The 20,862-nt window shown below is 35.9% G+C and overlaps 1 protein-coding gene across 2 annotated transcripts in view; it reads left to right on the forward strand.

Moving 5' to 3' along the window:
- The window catches only part of RNF13 (ring finger protein 13), a 142,648-nt gene that overhangs the window by 528 nt on the left and 121,258 nt on the right, over window positions 1–20,862 (forward strand). The window contains exon 1 of one of the 2 annotated variants that reach the window (XM_006926213.3): window positions 42–204. The exons of the other annotated variant lie outside the window; for it this stretch is intronic. The gene's annotated coding sequence lies outside the window, so the exon portion shown is untranslated. Of the gene's footprint in view, window positions 1–41; window positions 205–20,862 lie in introns of those variants that run through there. 2 annotated transcript variants of the gene reach the window in all.

Here is a 20,862-nt window from a genome sequence, read left to right on the forward strand (position 1 = left end):
TGGCCCAATGGCTTTTTTCTGCCTTCGGGTATGGGCCAATGAGGCGCGCGGGGCGGGACTTCCGTCTCGCCTCTAGGTTGTTGTCCCTGCTTCGACGTCAGGCTGTGGGAGTCGGTGAATATTCAGTCTTGCAGTCCGGGGAGGAACTTCTTCCGCAGCGATGCGGCGGGTGAGCCTGTTTATGTTGCGGGATCAGGCTTCCAGGTAAGAACCTCTCCGGCCTTCCAGCGGCTGGGCGGCGGGTTGTCCTCTTAGGGCCTGGCTGGGAGAACACACCCTCTCGCTGGCTCTCGAGCTCTGAGGCGGCCGGACTGCTCAGGTCTTTGCTACTCCTGCCCAGGCTGGGCGCGGAGGAAATTAGGCTTTTTGCGAAAGGTTATAAAGCCCTGCTTTGGGAAGACCTAGTTCTTCCACATCCCCGTACCGTTTGTTTGTATCTGAAGTTGTTAGTTTATCCTTTTGGCTTCTCACATTCCCCTGCTGAGGTAGCAGGAGCCTGGGAAGATATTTGGGAAGTCTCTTGGTCAGGTACTTACCGCAAAGTCCCCGAGAGAAATTGCTTGATTTTAGTTGAGGGAACTCTTTAATCTTTGAAAATAAAGAGGGCTGTCACCTCCTTTCTTTCTGACCTTTTAATCCCTCCTTCTATCCCTCCATTCCCAACTGGAAACTCAGATTGAAGGTGGGACGTGACTCTGCTAGGGACAGATTCCACGCACCATCACTTAAAGTCAGCAGCTCTGTCAGGACGCTTACTGAGTTGACATACTGATGAAAGAACTCTGTACCAGAGAGGGAGTGGGCAGACACTGAAGCCAAGCCATTCCAGAAGCACTCACGCAACTTTGGTGGTAACCATTGAGTATCTCTGCCAGCTTTTGGTAAATTCTTCTCTTTTGTCCTAATTTAGCAATTGTAAATTTCCAAAAACTATCCTTTCATCCTCAGTTTCAGCACCGAGCCACTCAGGTTCTCTGTTGTTGCCCCAAACCTGCCTGTTAATTGTTTGTTCCTGGTGCTGCAGGAACAGTGAAAACTAATGCATTTCTTTAAAAAATGATCTGTTCTCTGAGGAGAGCATCTACAGTTTTTGATTACAATTTAAATAAGATGGGCGTGCCACCAAAGAGTTCTAGTAGAGAAACAGATCAATTCAATTTTTAAGGAGGGGCTTTGAAGGTTTAAATCTATTTAAGGACAATTTTTAATGGATAGAGATTAACTTCACTTCAGAGTATCAAAACTGGACTGTGGTAGCAATAAAAAAACTTTAAAAAGAATGTAAGAATTGTAGTGCAATGCTGTTGTGCAGGGACATGGGAACTTACTAATGGATTGGAATCAATTTAATGCATTGACATTAACATTAGAAAGAAAGAGAAAAAGATATCAGAGGACATCCTATGGAATAGAGTAAATATTTAATGAAGCTTTTGTTTCTTTATTTTTTTTAAGCGTGTGTATGAAGAAGAGGATGTAAATGTATACCATATTATTGTGGATTATGGCTAAATGCTGGGTCCAAAATTTGGGAGTCAGGCTGCGTATAGCCTTCAGCTCTGCCACTTACTAATTATGTGATATTATTTGTAAATAAGGGAAGAATTATAAGAATTAATTGAAATAAAATGTCTGTTACATAGTTAAGATTCAAATTTTTTTTTTTTAAATGATTGGATAGAAGCCCAGTTTTTGTGTAAGGAATGACAACTGCTTTATTAATTTTTTTATCTTTGCCTGTATTCAAAGACAGCTAGCTTGATGTCTCCATGTATCATAGTAAATCATATGGACAGAATCTTGGTTTATGAGATTTAATGCTTGAAGGGTTTGGAGTAAATTCTCATCTATCATTGTTTAAAGCGTTTTGGAGGGGCCTAAACTGTTAGTATTCAGCACCCTTCCTTTGATGTTTTTCAGCATCCCAGAGTAACAGATTTATCAGAAGTTTTTCAGGCACTAATTTGAGAAAGTAAGGGCAGGAATAAGGCGATAGATTTATAACTTCAAGTTAAATTGGATAGGAAGACATTTTATATTTTATAGTTTTTGATGTAGAGATGTATGAAAAGAAATGGCTTGGTCAGATGTCATGGTATACTTTATGTTGATATGACCTAAAAACAGTTGGTGTTTAAATAAAAAAGTATGATTTTGGACATTTTAAAATCTGGGAATTAATTAGCAGAAGGCAAAATGAGTTTGAATCAAAATGGTGTTTTGCTTCATTTGACATATTACTACCATATGGCATTGCATACAGTAGTTTCACATAAAAAAGAGAAGGTTGGTAAGCATTGTTAGTTTTCTCAAAAGTGGAAACAATAAGCAAGTGAATTTCTTTTCGTAAAGTATGATGGTTAATCATTGTTTAAGAATTCATATATCCTGTATATATTTATTGAGCATATGTAAAAATATAGTATTAAGCTTTGGCAGAGCTTTTACATTATGCAAAAGTTGATTAGAGAACAGTGAGAACATATGATAATTGGTATTGTCAGTTTACATTAGTATATAAATAGCAACAACAGTAATAATAGCTAACGTTGTTTTCTGTGGGCCAAATACAATTCTAAGCACTTTGTATTATCTCATGTAATTCTCACTATTGTCAGTCATGGTAGCTAGTGGTATTATCTTCTTTTTATAGATGAGGAAGGCATCACAAATATGGAACTTGCTGAGTTCACACAGGTTGTTAGTGGAGTAACTGGAATTTGCACAGAGGTATTCTGACTAAAGCCTTCTGTCTTGTTTTATTAAAAAATACAGAACACTATGGGATTATTTTGGATTCTTTACTTGCTGGTTTGGATGACCTTGGGTAAGCTCCTCTGGCCCTCAGTTTCCTCAACTCCTTCCTCAGAAATGTAGCATTAAGCCATTATGTTTCTGTGGGGATTAGGATAATTTTTAAAGCACTGAACAGTTTATGTATTCAATAAATGATATGCCTAAACTGGTATTCTTTCATTGAGGATGTGGCCATTCGAAATATTGTTAGCAGTTAGAGAAGGATGGGAGAAGAAAGCTAGTTCTACATAAGGACACTGCCCAATCAAAGATGTAGAGGTAGGAAAGCAGAGAACATTTGCCAAGGTTGTATGTATAAGGAATGGGCTAGTAAGGATACATAGATAAAGATTACGGAGATCCTTACATGACAGGCTAAGGATTTTGTACATGATTCTTGGTTGAAAAGAACCCCTCTTTATGGATATTCATCTGGAACAGAAGTCCAGTGAAGGACTGGAAGCCTGGAGGTAGGCATACCACGGAGTTTAATTACAATAGTTGAGGCAAGAAGTGATGGTGGAATTGTAGTGAAGGTTGTAGATCTGAGAAATGTTTACACTGACGTGGGGGAATGGGCCTAAGACAAATTTTTAGGAGGATAGTATTGCTTTGAACAAAAATAAAGATATTATGATGAAGAATAGGTTTTGGTGGAAGGAGATTAGGAGGAGAATTTATTATAGGGATTTTAGATTTGGAGCTGAGGAGTAGTTCAGATGTTTGGAAATGTAAAATGAGAACTGGGAGCTTGGTGTATTCCATAAAAACGGAAGAGACAAGATTGCTCACATTTTGAGGAAATAGTCTAAAGCAGTCATCTTTCACAGTAGTGATGTGACTCCTGAAGGTCCTCAGAAATGCAAATTTTTCACTTGATAGAGATGTACCTGCTCTTTTTCCCTGTGTCTTATTTCTTATCCTGGGAAGACAGGAGGGAACATTTTGGAAACCTACCTAGCAAGGTTCTTATATTATTTCAAAAGAGAGCCAATAAATTAGAGGCTCACTAAAACTTGGAAAGATGCTGTGATTTTTTAATATAGGGCCTGGCATTTATACACACAGTTAAATTTTGAATTGTAACATCTCCAGATTTGTTTATTTTTGTCATCCCCTCTTTGTTACCCTCAATTGATTCAGAGAATCGTAGTGCTTGTAATGGGGCAACAATCAAGAGGGGACCTAGAGAGATTGTATCCTACTTATAGCTAAGATTGTGGGAGAAAAATCTCAAAGGATAAGAGAAGGCCACATGCTGTGGTGGGAAGAATAGAGATTCTATGACTGAATTCCTGTGCCACCCATTCTCTGACTGAGTTTTCTCATTCCGTAAAATAATGATGATGGTAATACCAATCCAGACTTGTTGTAAGAAAGAAAGAAAAACATCTGGAGACATTTTAAACTGGAAAAATGGCTCAAGTCTAAGTAGTAGAGGGACCTGTAGGTTTCCTCTCTTTGCAGATTTTCTAGAGTTTGGTACAGTTGGATGGGGCATGATATTGAATTAAACAGTATAATTTATCCATGGTTGAACTATTTTTAGTTTCTTGTAATGCAAGGCCTGAGTAACTAGCCAATTGAATAAAAAATTGATCATTAGGTACAAGCAATAGGACAAGGAAAGATTTGCATATTCTGTCATATCATTGTTGGGAACATTACATGGATCCTACTTATGAGTTTTTCTGTAGCATTCATTCAGTCAACAAATATTTATTAACTACTTTCTATGTCAGGTACTGTTGTTCTAGGTGCTCAGAGTATATATATCAGTGAACCAGAGACAAAAATGCTTGACTTCACAGAGCTTCTAGTGGGAGAAATAAGGTATATTTTAATAATTTGATTTTTCTTATGCTTTATTTATAAAATCACAATTTTAAATAGATGATAATAATGAGCACTATACCAGATTGTTCCTAATTTTGTAGAGCAGTTTGAAGGAAGGGACTATGCCATTCTTACTTGTGTGTCTATTTCCCTTTCTTTCCAATGGAATGACTTAGATGTATTTAATACTCAACAAATATAGGTACTCATTAAAAGTTTATGATGGGGTGAAGGAGATTATGTTAAGGTGGGGGCCAGATCTTAGAGATAAAGGAATCAGTTAAATGTAGCAAGTATTAAGGACCTGTGTACTTAGTAGGTCGAAGGTGGGGAAAAAGAAAGGGTTCTGTGAATTGCATTGTCTGGCTTGTCTATGAGGTTGAAATGGAAAAAAGGTTATATTATAGCTGAAAGCATCAACATTAAGGGAATCTGGGTATTACCAAGTTGTTCACTAATTAGCTGGGTGACTTTGCATAAATAACTTGACCTCTCAGTTCACTTCCTTATTTGTAAAAGAGGTAGTTGAAATTTTCCAGTTTAAAAATCTGCTTTTAAGACTTTTTTACAAAATGTCTATTGCAGTGATACTTCATTTTACCAGTGTGGATAAAATAAAGCTGATCATGAGCTTCCATTGAATAATAAGACTAAATTTATAATCTTAGTTAAAGAACTAGATGTTTAAAGAAAGATGCTGACAAAATTAAATTAAATTAATCTATTTGATGTTATTTACTAATAAGACCACATTGTAATTTTAGAAAAACAAAGCGAAATATAGACTAAGGTATATTTCTCCCTTTTGTATTATGTAGAAAAAAATAAACCATAATATTTTACACATTAATAATGGATCTTAATAGTTATTCATACTTTCATACGTTAGTTTTACAATAGCCTTTGATTATTGTGCTAGGTGCTGAGTATACCATTCCAAAAAGTTATAGTCCCTAGCTTCAAGGAGCTTAAAGAATAATGGGTGTGATGAAAAATTTAAATTAGTTTTGTTGTATTGTGGTGGCATAGAGAAGACACATAGTGAGAGGCTGGGAGAAGAAAAAGTTTATATGGTTAGAGAAGAAAGACTGAGAAAGAATGGAAAGGGATAAAGCTGGAGTCATAGGCAGAGTCATTTATGAAGAACTTTTCAGTGGTAAGTCTCAATTTCGTTTTGAATTTTATTCTGAAAGTCGTTTAATATTTTAAGAAATTTTTGTGCAGGGAATAGCATGATCAAACATTTTTATAGCTACTTTTAAATTCTTTTCTATCTAGTTCCTAAACACTTTTATCACTCCAAAATAAAACCCTGTACTCATTAAGCAGTTACTTCCTATTCCCTCCTGCCCCTAGGCCCTGACAACCACTAGTCTGCTTTCTGTTTCATATGGATTTCATGGCTATCTCATATTTATTCTGGAATTCTCATGTAAATCGAATCATACATATTGTATAGTATACACCACACTTTATCCACTCATCCGTTGGTGGACATTTGAGTTCTTTTTCCTCTTTGGCTATTGTGCATATTGTTGCTGTGAACAATCATGTACAAGAATTTGTTTGAGTGTCTGTTTTTATGTTTTTTGGATATATACCAGTTGTGCAATTGCTGGATCATTTGGTAATACCATGTATAGCTTTTTTGAGGACTCACCAAATTTTTCCAGTGACTGAACCATTTACATTCCACTGGCAATGTACGAGGGTTCCAGTTTCTCTACATTGTTGTCACCAACACTGTTCTTTTCTATTTTTTTTTTTGTAAAAATATCGTCATTACTGTGAGTATAAAGTGGTATCTCCCTGGCTTTGATTTGCACTTCACTACTGAAGTTGAGCATCTTTTCATGTGCTTGTTGGCCATTTGCACTTCACTACTGAAGTTGAGCATCTTTTCATGTGCTTGTTGGCCATCTTCTTTAAAGAAATGTCTATTCAAGTTCTTTGCCCATTTTTAAATTGGGTTGTTTGCCTTTTGGGGTTATGTTTTTTATATATTCTGGTAACTAGACCCTTACCAGATATATGATTTGCAAATATTTTCTTCTATTCTGCGGGTTGTCTTCACTTGTTTAGTAATACCCTTTACTACATAAAAGTTTTAAATTTTGGTGAAGCCCAATTTATTTTTGTTGTTCATGCTCGAGGTATCATATATCGAAGAATCCATTGCCTGAATTCAAGGTCATGAAGATTTACCCCGGTTTTCTTCTAAGAATTTTATCATCTTAGCTCCTATATTTAGGTTACTGAACCATTTTGAGTTAATTTTTATATATAGTATGAGTTAGGGGTACAACTTCATTGTTTTGCATGTCAATGTCCATTTGCCTCAGTATCACTTGTTAAAGAGACTATTATATCCTCATTGAATGGTCTCGGCATCTTTGTTGAAAATCAACTGACCATAGATGTATCGGTTTCTTTCTGGACTCTCAATTTTATACCTTTGGTCTACATGTCTATCCTTATGGCCATACCACACTGTTTTGATTATTATAGCTTTATACTAAGATTTTGATATTGGAAAGTGCGAGTGCTCCAGCTTTGTTCTTTTTCTGTATTGCTTTGACTGTTTGGGGCCCCTTGCAATTCTATGTGAATTTGAAGATTGACTTTTCCACTTTTGCATAAAAAGCTATTGGAATTTTGATAGGGAAGTTATTGAATCTATATTGCTTTGGATAGTATATATTATCAGTTTAACAATAGTCTTCTAATACATGGTATATCTTTTCCATTTGTTTAGGTCTTTGATTTCATTTAGTAGTGTTTTCTAGTTTTGAGTGTACTAGTCTTTCACCTCTTTTTTCTTTTTCTTTTTTTTTAAACCCATGCCCCACTTCCCTTTTGGCAACCATCAGTTTCTTCTCTATATCCATTGGTCTGTTTCTGTTTTGTTTTGTTTATTCATTTGTTTTATGTTTTTAGATTCCACAGATAGGTGAAATTATATGGCATTTGTCTTTCTCTGACTTATTTCACTCAGCATAATATCCTCTAGGTCCATCCATTTTGTCACAGATGGCAAGATTTCATTATTTTTTATTGGTGAGTAATATAGATTTCACATCTTCTTTATCCATTCATCTATTGATGGATATCTAGGTTGCTTCCATATCTTGGTTTTTAATAGTAATGCTGCAATGACTATAAGGGTACATATATCTTTTTAAATTAATGTTTTTGTTTTCTTTGGAAAATACCCAGAAGTAGAATTGCCAGGTCATATTATAGATGTAGTTTTAACTTTTTGAAGGAATTTCCATACTGTTTTTCATAGTGGTTATATCAGTTTACAATCCCAATAACAGTGTATGAGGGTACCTTTTTCTCTACATCCTCGTCAACATTAGTTTGTTGATTTATTGATGATAACCATTCTGACAGTTTTGAGGTGATAATCTCATTGTCCTAATTTGCATTTCTCTGATGATTAGTGATATTGAGCATCTTTTTATACATTTATAGGCCATCTGTATGTCCTCTTTGGATAAATGTCTATACAATTCTGCTCATATTTAAATTGGATTATTTGTTTTTTCAGTGTTAAGTTGTATGAGTTCCTTATATAGTTTGGATATTAACCCCTTATATGATGTATCATTGGTGAATATCTTCTCCCATTCAGAAGGTTGCCTTTTTGTTTTGCCGATGGTTTCCTTCGCTATGCAAAAACCTTTTAGTTTGATGTAGTCTCATTTGTTTATTTTTTTTTCTTTTGTTGCCCTTGCTCATGGAGACATATCCAAAAAAATATTGCTAAGACTGATGTCAAAGGATTTACTGCCTCTGTTTTCTTCTAGGACTTTTATGGTTTCAGGTCTTACATTAAAGTCTTTGATCCTTTTTATTTTTGTATGTGGTGTAAGAAGGTGGTCCAATTTTATTTTTTTACATGTATTTGTTCAGTTTTGACAACACCATTTATTGGAGAGACTGTCTTTACCCCATTGTATATCCTTGTCTTCTTTGTCATGGGGTAATTGACCATATAAGTGAAGATTTATTTCTGGGTTCTCTGTTCTAGTTCATGGATCTATCTATATATTTGTTTTTATACCAGTATCGTACTGTTTTGATTATTATAACTTTGTAGTAAAATTTTAAATCTGGGACTTGTTACCTCTCACTTTGTTCTTTCTCAAGGTTTCTTTGGCCGTTTGGGGTCTTTTGTGGTTCCGTGTAAATTTTAGGATTAGTTCTAGTTCTGAGAATAATGCAGTTTACCAATGTAATAGGAGTTGCATTGAATCTGCATATTGCTTTAGGTAGTAAAGACATTTTAATAATATTATTCCTTCTAATTTATGAACATGGTATATTTTTTCCATTTATTTGTATCTTCCTCAGTTTCTTTCTTTAATGTCTTTAATGTCTTACAGTTTTCAGAATACAGGTCTTTCACCACTTTGGTTAAAATTTTCCAGATATTTTATGCTTTTTGATGCATTCGTAAATGGAATTGTTCTCTTAATTTCTCCTGATCTTTTATTATTGGTGTATAGAAATGCAACAGATCTTTGTATAGATTTTGTGTCCTGCAACTTTGCTGAATTCATTCATTGTAATTTTTTTTAGTGGAGTCTTTAGGGTTTTCTATGTATAGTATTGAGTCTGCAAATAATGAATTTTCTTCTTCCTTTCTGATTTGGATCTCTTTTATTTCTCTTTCTTGTCTGATTGCTGTGGCTAGGAATTATACTATTTTGAATAGAAGTGGTAAATTTGGGCATTCTTGTCTTATTCCTGATATTGGAGGAAAGGCTTTTCAGCTTTTCCCTATTGAGTATGATATTAGCTGTGGGTTTGTCATATATAGCCTTTATTATGTTGGGTATGTTTCTTCTATTTTCACTTTGTTGAGAGTTATCATAAAAGGATATTGAATTTTGTCAGGTGCTTTTTCTGCATTTATTGCAATGATCATATGGTTTTTATTCTTTATTTTGTAATGTGATCTATTATGTTGATTGATTTATGGTTGTTGAACTATCTTTGCATCCTTGGGATGGGCTAAATCTCACTTGGTCATGGTATATAATACGTTTAATGTGTTGTCGAATCAGGTTGTTAATATTTTTTGAGAATTTTTGCATCTTTGTTCCTCAAGGATATTGGCCTGCAATTTTATTTTCTTTTGTAATATCTTGATTTTGGTATTAGGGTAAAGTTGACTTTGTAAAATGAGTTTGGAAGCATTTCTTTCTTTTCAAATTTTGAAATAGTTTAAAGATAGGTGTTAATTTTTCTTTAAATGTTTGGTAGAATTCACCTGTGAAACCACCTGGTCCTGGACTTTATTTGTTGGGAGTTTTTGATTACTGCTTTGATTTCATTGGTTGTAATTGGTAGGTTTAGATTTTCTATTTTTCTCTTGGTTTAGTCTTACAAGGTTATATACTTCTAGAAGTTTATCCATTTATTCTAGATAATTGAACTTTTTAGCATATAATTGTTCATAGTATTAATGATTCTTTATATTTCATTAATGTTGGTTGTAACTCCTATTTCATTTATGATTTTATTTGTCTGGGCTACTTTTTTCTCGATGAGTTTGGCTAAAGGTTCATCAATTTTGTTTATCTTTTTCAAGAAGTATCTCTTAGTTTCATTGATTTTCTGTTTTTTAAATTTCTGTTTTATTTCTGCTGTGATCTTTATTATTTTCTTCTATTTTTTTTTGGGGGGGGTTCTTATTTTCCTAGTTCATTGTTTATTTGGGATTTTTCTTATTTCTTGAGGCAGTCCTGTATAGCTATGAACTGCCCTCTTAGAACTGCTTTTGCTGCAGCTCATAATTTTTGAAATTTGTGTTTTCATTTTCATTTGTCTCAAGATAGTTTCTGATTTTCTGTTTGATTTTTCAATTTGCTCCATTGGTTGTTTAGCAACATGTTGTTTAGTCTCCACATAGTTGTATTTTTTTTTTCCAGTTTTCTTCTTGCAGTTGATTTCTAGTTTTATGCCAATGTGGTCAGGAAAGATGCTTTATATGATTTCAGTCTTCTTGAATTTATTGAAGCTTGTTTTGTGGCCTAATATGTGATCTATCCTGGAGACTGTTCCATGTGCACTTCAAAAAGATGTGTATTCTGCAGTTATTGGATGAATTGTTCTATAAATGTCTGTTAAGTAAATCTCATCTAATGTGACATTTCTGGCCATTATTTCCTTATTAATTTTCTGTCTGGATGATCTATTCATCGATCTGAGAAGGATATTAAAATCTGCTATTGTATTACCTTGGATTTCTTTTATGCTCATTAATATTTGTTTTATATATTTAAGTACTCCTATTGGATGAGTAGATATTCATGATCGTTATATACTTTTCTTGGGTTGGCTCTTTTATAATTATACAATGTCTTTCTTTGTATTTTTTTTTAACATTTTTTTTAATGTTTGTTTTGGCTAATACCCCAGCTTTCTTTTTGTTTCTGTATGCATAGAATATCTTTCCTCATCCCTTCCCCTTAACCCATATGTGTCTTTTGATTTGAAATGAGTCTCTTATAAGCAGCCATTCAGCCACTCTTCTGTCTTTCTATTGGAGCATTTAATCCATTTGCGTTTAAAGTAATTATTGATAGGTATGCACTTATTGCCATTTTGTTAATTGTATTATGGTTGTTTTTATAGTTCTCTGTTCCTTCTTCTCTTGTGGTTTGCTAGTTTTTCTTCAGTGTTTTGTTTGTGTTCCTATTTCTTTATTTTTTGTATCTTTTGTAGGTTTTTGGTTTGTGATTACCATGTGGTTTATGTATATCATTCTATATCTATAACAGTCTATTTTAAGCTGATGGGTGTTTAAATTAGAATATATTCTGAAAGGACTATATATTTTTTTTACTTCCTCCTCTACATTTTATAATTTTGATGTCATATTTTACCTCTTTTTGCATTGTGTGTCTCCTAAGTACTTATTGTAGTTTGAGTTGAATTTGGTACTTTTTTCTTTTGACCTTCCTATTATCTTTTTAAATGTCTGAAGCACTGTATTTATTTTCCTTTTTCATATGTTCTTGTTTATGGTTGTAGCCTTTATTTTTCTGCTTTAAGAAACTAACATTTTTTATAAAGCTGATTTAATGGTGATGAACTCTTTTAGTTTTTGCTTATCTGGGAAACTCTTTACCTTCAACTCTGAATAATAACCTTGCTAGGTAAATTATTCTAGGTCATAGGTTCCTTTCTTTCAGCACTTTAAAGATGTCGTGCTGTTGCAGGAAAGCTCCAAAATCAGACCAGCGAAAAACCAAACAGTAACTCAGAGAGTTGGAGAACTCAGGTTTATTTTATGCATGGTCCCAGAGGAGCTAGTGCTCTGAAGATTTGGGCCCTGAGCTCAGTTGCAACATTCTTTATACACAGGTTTTTAACACGAGCTGATTGGTTAATTTGAACTCAGACTGTTACTGACACCGGGGCTGGGTGGGGGGGCGAGTTGCTATGGTTATAAGTAGTAACATTGGTAGAAGGGCAGGGGTTATTATGGATTACCAATGGTTACAAATTGTTACAGGAAGAGGGAGCTGCTAAGGGGTATAAACAGTTAAATTCGTTGCTCAGACAAGTAGGACGAAGTGCAAGTGAGCTCTTGAATGCAGCAAGCATATTTACAGAAGCAGAACAGAAAGATGATTAGCTCCTAATGAAAATTCCTAAATTTCCTCTTCACTGCCACTCCCTTCTGGCCTGTAAAGTTGCTGCTAAAAAATCAACTCAAAGCATTACGGGGTTTCCTTTGTATATAATTGTTTGTTTTCTTTTTGCTTCTTTCAAGATTGTTTCTTTATCTTTTAACCTTCGCCATATTAATTACTCTATGTCTTGGTGTGGGTCTCTTTGGATTCATCTTGTTTGGAACTCTGCTTCCTGGACCTGGATGTCTGTTTCCTTTACCACGTTAGGAAAGTTTTCAGTTATTATTTCTTCAAATAAAGTTTGTGTTTCTTCCCCTTCTAGGATCCCTATAATGCAAATGTTTGTATGCTTAATGTTATCCCAGAGGACCCTTGAACTATCATTTTTTTTTAAATTCTTTTTTCTTTGATGCTGCTCTGATTGGCTGATTTTCACTAATCTGTCTTCCAGGTTGCTTCTGTATTAGCTAATCTGTTGATGATTCCTTTTAGTGTATTTTTTTTATTGCCGTTATTGTATTCTTCAGCTTTGCTTGGTATTTATACTTTATAACTTTGTTGAAATTCTTCCTGAACTTTTTTATTACACTCAAATTTGGTCAGTGTCCTTATGAGTGTTTCTTTGAATTCTTTATCAGGCAAATTACTTATCTTCATTTCCTTAGGGTTTTTTTTTTTCCTTGGGATTTTTTTTGTTCCTTCATCTAAGAGATATTGTTTTCATTTTGTTTGACTTTCTGATTATTTATATGAATTTGACAAAATAGCTGTCTGCCCCAGTCTTAAGAAAGTAGCCTTATGTAGAAGTGGCCTTTGTGTAAGCTGTGTGTGATGGGTGGTTTTGGCAGGCCAGTGGGAGCTGAGCATGTGCCTGTGGTATCTGGGGTGCCAGCCTACTGAGCTGGAGTGGCCCCAGGCAGGGAGACCAGATGTGTGTAGTAGTGCCATGTTGATCCCTTTGTTCAGAGCTGTAAAGGGCTCCGGTAACATTTCTGGGATTGTGCTGCGGTGACCTTACAGATAGGCCGGAACACCTGGATAAACTTTCAACTTGCCCTGTGGAGGTAGAGGGCGACGTAGATAATGGCTCTCACTTGTACCTTTGACCCCAGAGAATTCTCACAGTTCTCGGAGAGCTCCCGCAGCTCCCGAGTCTTCTTTCTATTGTCTCTCTCTTATTTGGTTTACAGAGAGTGATCTTGTGTATAAGTGACCTGTGCAGGGGACTTTTGGCAGGCTGGTTGGAGCCTGGCAGTGGCTTATGGCTCTTGGGAAGCTGGCTTGTTGGGCCCCAGGGAGGCCAGGTGCATGTGGTGACTCCGTGTTGATCCATTTTGCTCCCTTCATTCGAAGCAGCTTGGCAGCCGTGGGGTGGTATGGCTGGGAATGCTCTGCACAGTGATTTTGCACATAGGCCAAAGCACCTTAATAGAGTTCTCTCTTGCCCTATGGAAGTGGAAGGAGACAGAAACAATGGCGCTCACTGGCACTTCCAGTCTAAAGAGCTCCTGCAGTTTCTCAGCCTTCTCTGTTTGTCTCTTTTCCTCATTTGTCGTTGAGAAGCTGTTCATTCATACTTTGGTTGTCTCACAGGAGTAATTCCTCTATGTATATTTCAGTTTGCTCATGGTAGAGTCGAGCTCAGCATCCTCCTGTGTCACTGCCATCTTGGACCTCCTTGATTAAATTTATTCCTGGATATTTTATTTTGAATACCTAAACATAAATGGAATTGGTGTTTTAATTTTATTTTTGGATTGTTCATTGTTGGTGTATAAAACACAACTGATTTTTGTGTGGAACATCAATGGCTTTTAACGGTTATTTATTTTCTTTATATGAGCTGGATCATATAGGTAAATAAGAAAGTAGAAAGTAAACACTAAAGAATCTTGATCTCTATGATGTATGATTATCCTGAATATGAATAGTACGGGGTGTCCTAGTGTAGTGTCGAATGATTATTTTATTATACTTATGCTGTTACATCTTTGGTATCATGTTATGCAGCGATCCCCAACCTTTTTGGCACCAGGGATCTATACTTCTATGAGAATCTAATGCTTGATGACCCGCGGTAGAGCTGAGGCGGTGATGCTAGCTCTGGGGAGTGGCTGCAAATACAGATGCAGCTTCACTGGCTTGCCCACTGTTCACCTTTTGCTGCGCAGCCCAGTTCCTAACAGGCCACGGACTGGTACTGGTCCATAGCCTAGGGATTGAGGACCCTGATATTATATATATACTTGGCCATTATAATAGAAGATGGAACATTTTGTTTTCTTTAAGCTTGGAGAAAGTTGTGATTATAATAATTCATTTTTTGTGTGTGATTTAAAAAAATTAGTTTCAAGTATATAGTACATTGGTTAGACATCTATATAGTTCATAAAATGATTCCAATTGTACCCTCCCTCCCCTGACCCTCTAGTACCTAGCCAACGTATTAATGCTATCTACATTCCCTATGCCGTGCTCTCCATCCCTATGGCCATCCATCAGCTACTAATTTGTACTTCTTTAGCCCTTCACCCTTATTCTCCCAGCACCCCAAATCCCCCTCCCCTCTGTCCAACACCAAATTATCAACTATATTTGTGAGTCTGTTTTTGATTAGTTTGTTCTTTTTATTCCTTAGATTCCGCATGTAAGTGAAATCATATAGTGTTTATTTTTCTCTGACTTTATTATCTTCTAAGTCCATCAAAGCAATATCTTTTTCATCCCCTTCCTTTTCATATGTGGGAGTCTTGTTTTCTTACCCTTTCAGCCACTCTATCTTTGGGTTGGAGCACTTAATTCTTTTCCATTTAAGGTACTTATTGATAGGAATGTAGCTGTTACTATTCTTTATTCCTGTTTTTGATACATGTTTTTTCTTCTTAAAGAAATCCCTCCAACATTTCCTGTAATACCAGCTTGGTGGTGATAAAGTTCTTTAGCTTATTTTTGTCTGAGAAGCTCTTTATCTGTCCTTCAACTCTAAATGATAGCTTTGCTGGATAAACTATTCTTGTTTGTATATCCCGGGTTTCATCCTGTCGAATATTTTTTGCCAAGCCTTTCTGTCCTACATAGTTTCTTTTAAGAAATCAGCTGCCAGTCTTATAGGTATTCCCTTATATGTAACTATTTGTTTTTCTCTTGCTGCTTTTAATATTAGTTCTTTGTATTTAATTTAACCTTTGGCATTTTAATGCTTTTAATAGTCTTTCTTTGTATTTAACCTTTGTCATTTTAATTAAGATGTGTCTTGGTGTGGGCCTCTTTGGATCCCTGGTTTTTGGGATTCTCTGAGCTTCCTAGGGTTTTATGTCCACTTCCTTCACCAGGTTAGGGAAGTTTTTCATCATTATTTCTTCAAACAGTTGTTCACCATCTTGATTGTCTTCCGTTACACCAATCAGATGAATGTTTGGAACCTTAATAGTGTCCCATATCCTCCTTAAATTATTTTTATTGTCTTGGCATTTTTTTCTTGCCACTCTGATTGAGTGTCCTGATTGGCTTTCCCGTCCTCTGTATAGGTCATTTAATCCCCTCCTTTATTCACTCGGTTTATTCCATTTAACATACTTCTCATCTCAGATAATGTGTTCTTCATTTTAGACTGGTTCCCTTTGATAATTTCCATTTCCATTTTTATGTTTTTTTTATCTCTTTGTTGAAGTTCTCACTGAATTTATCTACACTTCCCAAAAATTCATTGAGCATCTTTATAACCAGTGTTTCGAACTCTGCATCTGTTAGATTACTTGACTCCATTTTATCTGGATCTCTGTTCTTTACTCTCATATGGTTTCTGCTTCTTTGTCTTCCCATTTTGGCTGCCTTTCCTTGTCTGTTTCAATGTACTAAACAAAGCTCTTAAGTCTCCCAGTCTTATTAATGTGGATTTGGAAGTAGGTGTCCAGTGGCACAGTCCTGAAAGGGGATCAGCTGCACGCCAAACTTAGTCCAATCCTCTACCCCTCTGGGGCCACCTGTTAAGATTCAGCAAGCAATCCACAGATGTTGTGCTTATAGTTGCCTCAAAAGGCCATACCAGAAACCTAGACCAGCTGCCTTCACTGTGAGACTAGGTGCTGCTCAGCAGGGAGCATCTGACTCGCTGAAGCTCTATCTGCATGTGGTTTGGGAGGAGCCATGAGTTGGGGGAGGCGGGGTTTCAGGGAATCCTCTGGGCAGAGTGACCTCTGTTATCCAGTTTGATGATGTCTCGAGGATGTGGCTGCGCTGCATTTGAGCACTGGGAGTGGGGAGGGCTCAACAGAGAACAATGGATACCGCTGGCACTTCTGGACAGAACGAGTCTTGTCTCGGTCCTCACTCCGGCAGTGTCTCCCTGTAAGAGACAATGGGTACTTTTTCAGATTCTCTACCCTGATAACATAGTAATGGCCAAATATTTTTACCTCTTTTCCCTATTGTTAAGTGAGAGAAGCACTGCCTTATTTAAATATCATTAAAGACAGAAAGATAACTGTCAATTATCAATTTAGTTTCTTCTCCAAATTCACCCTGCAGTACCTGCTCTGTAGTAAAGGTGTTGCAGGAAGGGGGAGGACAAAGTACTAGAGGGAACTTAATGGAGGAAGGTTTTTTTTCCCCCCTTTGTAGTTCCCAAGAGCTGTATTTTCCTGTTTCTTGCTTTCTGATGCATGGTCTGTCTGCAGTACATATGGGTGGGTTCATCTGGTGGTATTCTGCCTCTACCATGTGCTCAGAAAACACAGGTCTTGTAGTGATCTTGTAGTTTCAGTCCAGACCTGGTGGCCACCTTGCCATGGACCTTCTGAAGTGGATACTGCCTACTACAGACCTCATGTCTGCAGTGCCTTGCTTACCTCTGCATGCCTGCCCGCCAACCTTGGCTTGCCTACACCCCAGGGAATTGTTTCCTGGTATTCTCTTGACATGGATTTTGTGGATTCCAGGCCTGTGCCTGCAGTAGTATCCTGACTGCTGCACCTGTACACCTGTTCACCAGCCTCACCTTGCCTGTATTCCAGAGAATTGTTTCCTGCTTACCTGGTAACATCTTACCAGCTCTAGTTTTGGACAACCCAGTGAAATTCTCTGTTATCTAGTGTGCTGCAATCATAGCTTTTCAGTGAGAAACCCCAGCCTTGGGGAGGGAACCCTTCTTCCAAGTTTATCCTTTTTGGGTACTTTCCTTCAGCTTATTTTTCCATCATAGTTTATTATTTTTCTTTAAAAAATTACAAATAGCTTTATTGACTTGCAATTGATATACAATAAAGTACATATTCAAATTGTCTACTTTGATAAGCTTTGAGATATTTAGGTGTTTGAATTATAACTCTGAAACCATCATCGTAATGAAGTTAATGGACTTATCCATCACCCCCAGCAGTTTCCTCATGTCCCTTTGGGATCCTTCTCTTCCGCCTCTTGCCACCCCAATTGCATCTTTATAGTTACTATCCTATCATAGTTTAACAATTATATATATTAAGCACTCTGTTTAATTTGCTGTGTAGTTTCTGTCTCTTGATTGAATCCCTACTGATACAGGTTTGGTGCTTGGAAAGATTTTAGGAGATGGACCTAAAAATTTGAGGTATTAGTATTTGTTTGGTCATGCCTTTGGGCCCGAGCACAGTGCTGAGCAACTTGCCAATGGAAATGGGATGCTGGTAATCCATGGCATCACAATTCATCAAGCTGTCATCTGTGGTTGATTGTGATGTATAGTCATGTGTGGTGTAATGATGTTTTGGTCAGTGACGGACCACATATATGATGATGGTCCCATAAGATTATAATAGAGCTGAAAAATTGTGGCCTGATGATGTAGTGCATTGCATTACTCACGTGTTTGTGGCGATGCTTATATAAACAACTTACTGTGTCAGTAGTATAAAAGAATGACACATATAATTATGTACAGTATCTAATACTTGATAATTATGATTATCAATTGATATGATTGATAATGACTGTGTTGCTGGTTTATGTATTTACTATGTTATACTTTTATCATTTTAGAGTGTACTCTTTCTACTTGAAAAAATTTACTATAAAATAATATGTTGTGTTATGCTGGCAGCAACCTCATACATCTCGTGTTTACCCTTACCTCTTGATTGCATCACTTACCTTGTCCTTGATTTAATTTCATATTGGCCCCTAAACTTATAAAATCTACTGCTAATGTTGACACTAAGAGGCCATGTCAAGAGATTGACCTGGAAAAGAAATTAAAAATGATTAAGGACTACAAAAGTGGAAAATCTAGTGATGGTTATTGCTCTCCAATCAGGTTCCTTAAAAAGTTAGAAAACCTGGACCCAACACTAAAAGGTTTTCATTAATAGAAAAATACTCATGGTGCATTATCTGCTTATAAGCAAGCCACCACAGGACATAGTTCTAAAAAGAGTGACACCTTCTCCAGAGCCTCAGGTGGGTCCTTCAGGAGGTATTCCAGAAGAAGACATTGTTATCCTAGGAGAGGGCAGCTCCATTGTGTTATTGCCCTTGAAAGACCATCCAGTGGGGCAGTATATGGAGGAGAAAGACAGTGATATCGATGATCCTCACCTTCTGTTAATCTAGGCTAATATATATGTTTACATCTTAGTTTTTAAACTTAGTTTAAAAGTTAACAAAGATTTAAAAATAGAAAATGTTTATAGAATAAGATATAAAGAAAGAAGATTTTTGTACAGCTATATGATGTATTTCTGTCTTAAGCTAAGTGTCATTACAGGAGAGTTGAAGAGTTAAAAAAATGAAGTTTATGAAATAAAAAAGTTACATTAAGCTAAGATTAATTTATTATTGAGGAAAGAAAAAAAATTAAATAAATTTAGTGCAGCCTAAGTGTACAGTGTTTATAAAATCTGCAGTAGTGTACAGAATGTCCTAGGCCATCACATTCACTCACCACTAACTCACTGACTCACCCAGGCAACTTTTAATCCCGCCATCTCCATTCATGGTAAGTGCCCTATATAGTTGTGCCATTTTTTATCTTTTATACTGTATTTTGACTGTACCTTTTCTATGTTTATATATGTTTAGGTACACAAATACTTATATTATGTTAAAGTTGCCTAGTGTTCAGTACAGTATTGTGCTGTACAGATAACCTAGGAGTAATAGGCTATACCATATAGCCTAGGTGGATAGTAGGCTATATATACCATATAGGTTTGTGTAAGTACACTCCATGATTTTCTCGCTACAGCAGAATCTAGTGTCACATTTCTCAGAATATATCCCTTCTGTTAAGTGGCGCATGATTGTTGCCAACTGACACACATACCTCAGAGCCCAAATGGCTGCTACATTTGAAATTTATAGCAATAATGATAAGTATAAGGACTGGGGTGTGGAATGGAATCTCGAGTGTAATTGAGCGCGTTGAGAAAATGCTTGGATTTGTTAACTCAAAATCTGCCCTTTTTTCACTCTCTTGATTGTACTTTGCAGTTCAGAAGAAATCATTACATCTTCACATTGTGAATAGACTTGTGGATTATAGAACCTTGTTGCTTGCTTGTTAAAAATTTTCTTTTGATGTAAAAGTAATACATATTTGGAAAACATGAACAAGTGAAACAGATTTCTATTAAGATTTCTGTGTATTTTAGGCGTTTGGTATATGTTAATAAAATGAAATAGACATTAGAAAGTTTTTTTAATTCTGAAATATGCAGATTAAAAAAACTGTAGAGTCTCACCCACAGTTTACATGTGTTAACAGATCGTTTTGTTTCATGGTATTTATGCATATATAGTGTTAATGTATACATAAAATTTTTTTAATGTTAAGATCTTAAATTTTTTTGTCATAGTTAAGAGATGACCACATTCAGAGGCTCCATGGAAGATAAATTGAGAGGCCACATGTGCATTCATTTTACAAATGTTAAATACTTAATATGTGCCAGGCGCTATTTAGATACTTTGTGATATACTCATAAATTTTCCTGTCTTGGCGGAGTTTATATTCTTGCAGCAGAGATGGACAAGACTCTACAGTTTTTTTTATCTGCATATTTCAGAATTAACAAAACTTTCTAACGTCTATTTCATTTTATTAACATATACCAAACAAAAATCTAAAATACACAGAAATGTAACATTTATGTAAATTAAACATGATAGAAAATAATGAGTATTATGATAAATAAAAAATGTAGAGGTGATTAGAGAAGTGAGGCATGGTAGGTACATAGGCAGGTTAGAGACATTTGCCAAGAGAGAGTGTGGTGTATGGAAAAGAAGACTAGGAACAGAGCTCTGAGGTGATGTTTTAAAGAAATAATTGTTATAATCACTTGTTCTGATGTCCCATAACTCTCCACTATTAATATAGTAGGCCAAATAAATTAAAACCCAAACTGTATATGAGTCATTGGGTATGTTCAGTTTTTTGTTCAGAATTATGCATAAATTAAAGGAGGAAGGGTTGGGGTGGGGATAATGGGTAAGGGAATTGGTTCACTTATTCAGTCATTCTGTACTATACTTACACATAGAAATTGAGTCCTTTAAAATAGGAAAACTGGAATAATAATGAAACTGCATTGTTTTTGTTTTTGTT

Source organism: Pteropus alecto, unplaced genomic scaffold (assembly GCF_000325575.1).
Source record: "Pteropus alecto unplaced genomic scaffold, ASM32557v1 scaffold239, whole genome shotgun sequence".
Classification (NCBI taxonomy): Eukaryota; Metazoa; Chordata; class Mammalia; order Chiroptera; family Pteropodidae; genus Pteropus; species Pteropus alecto.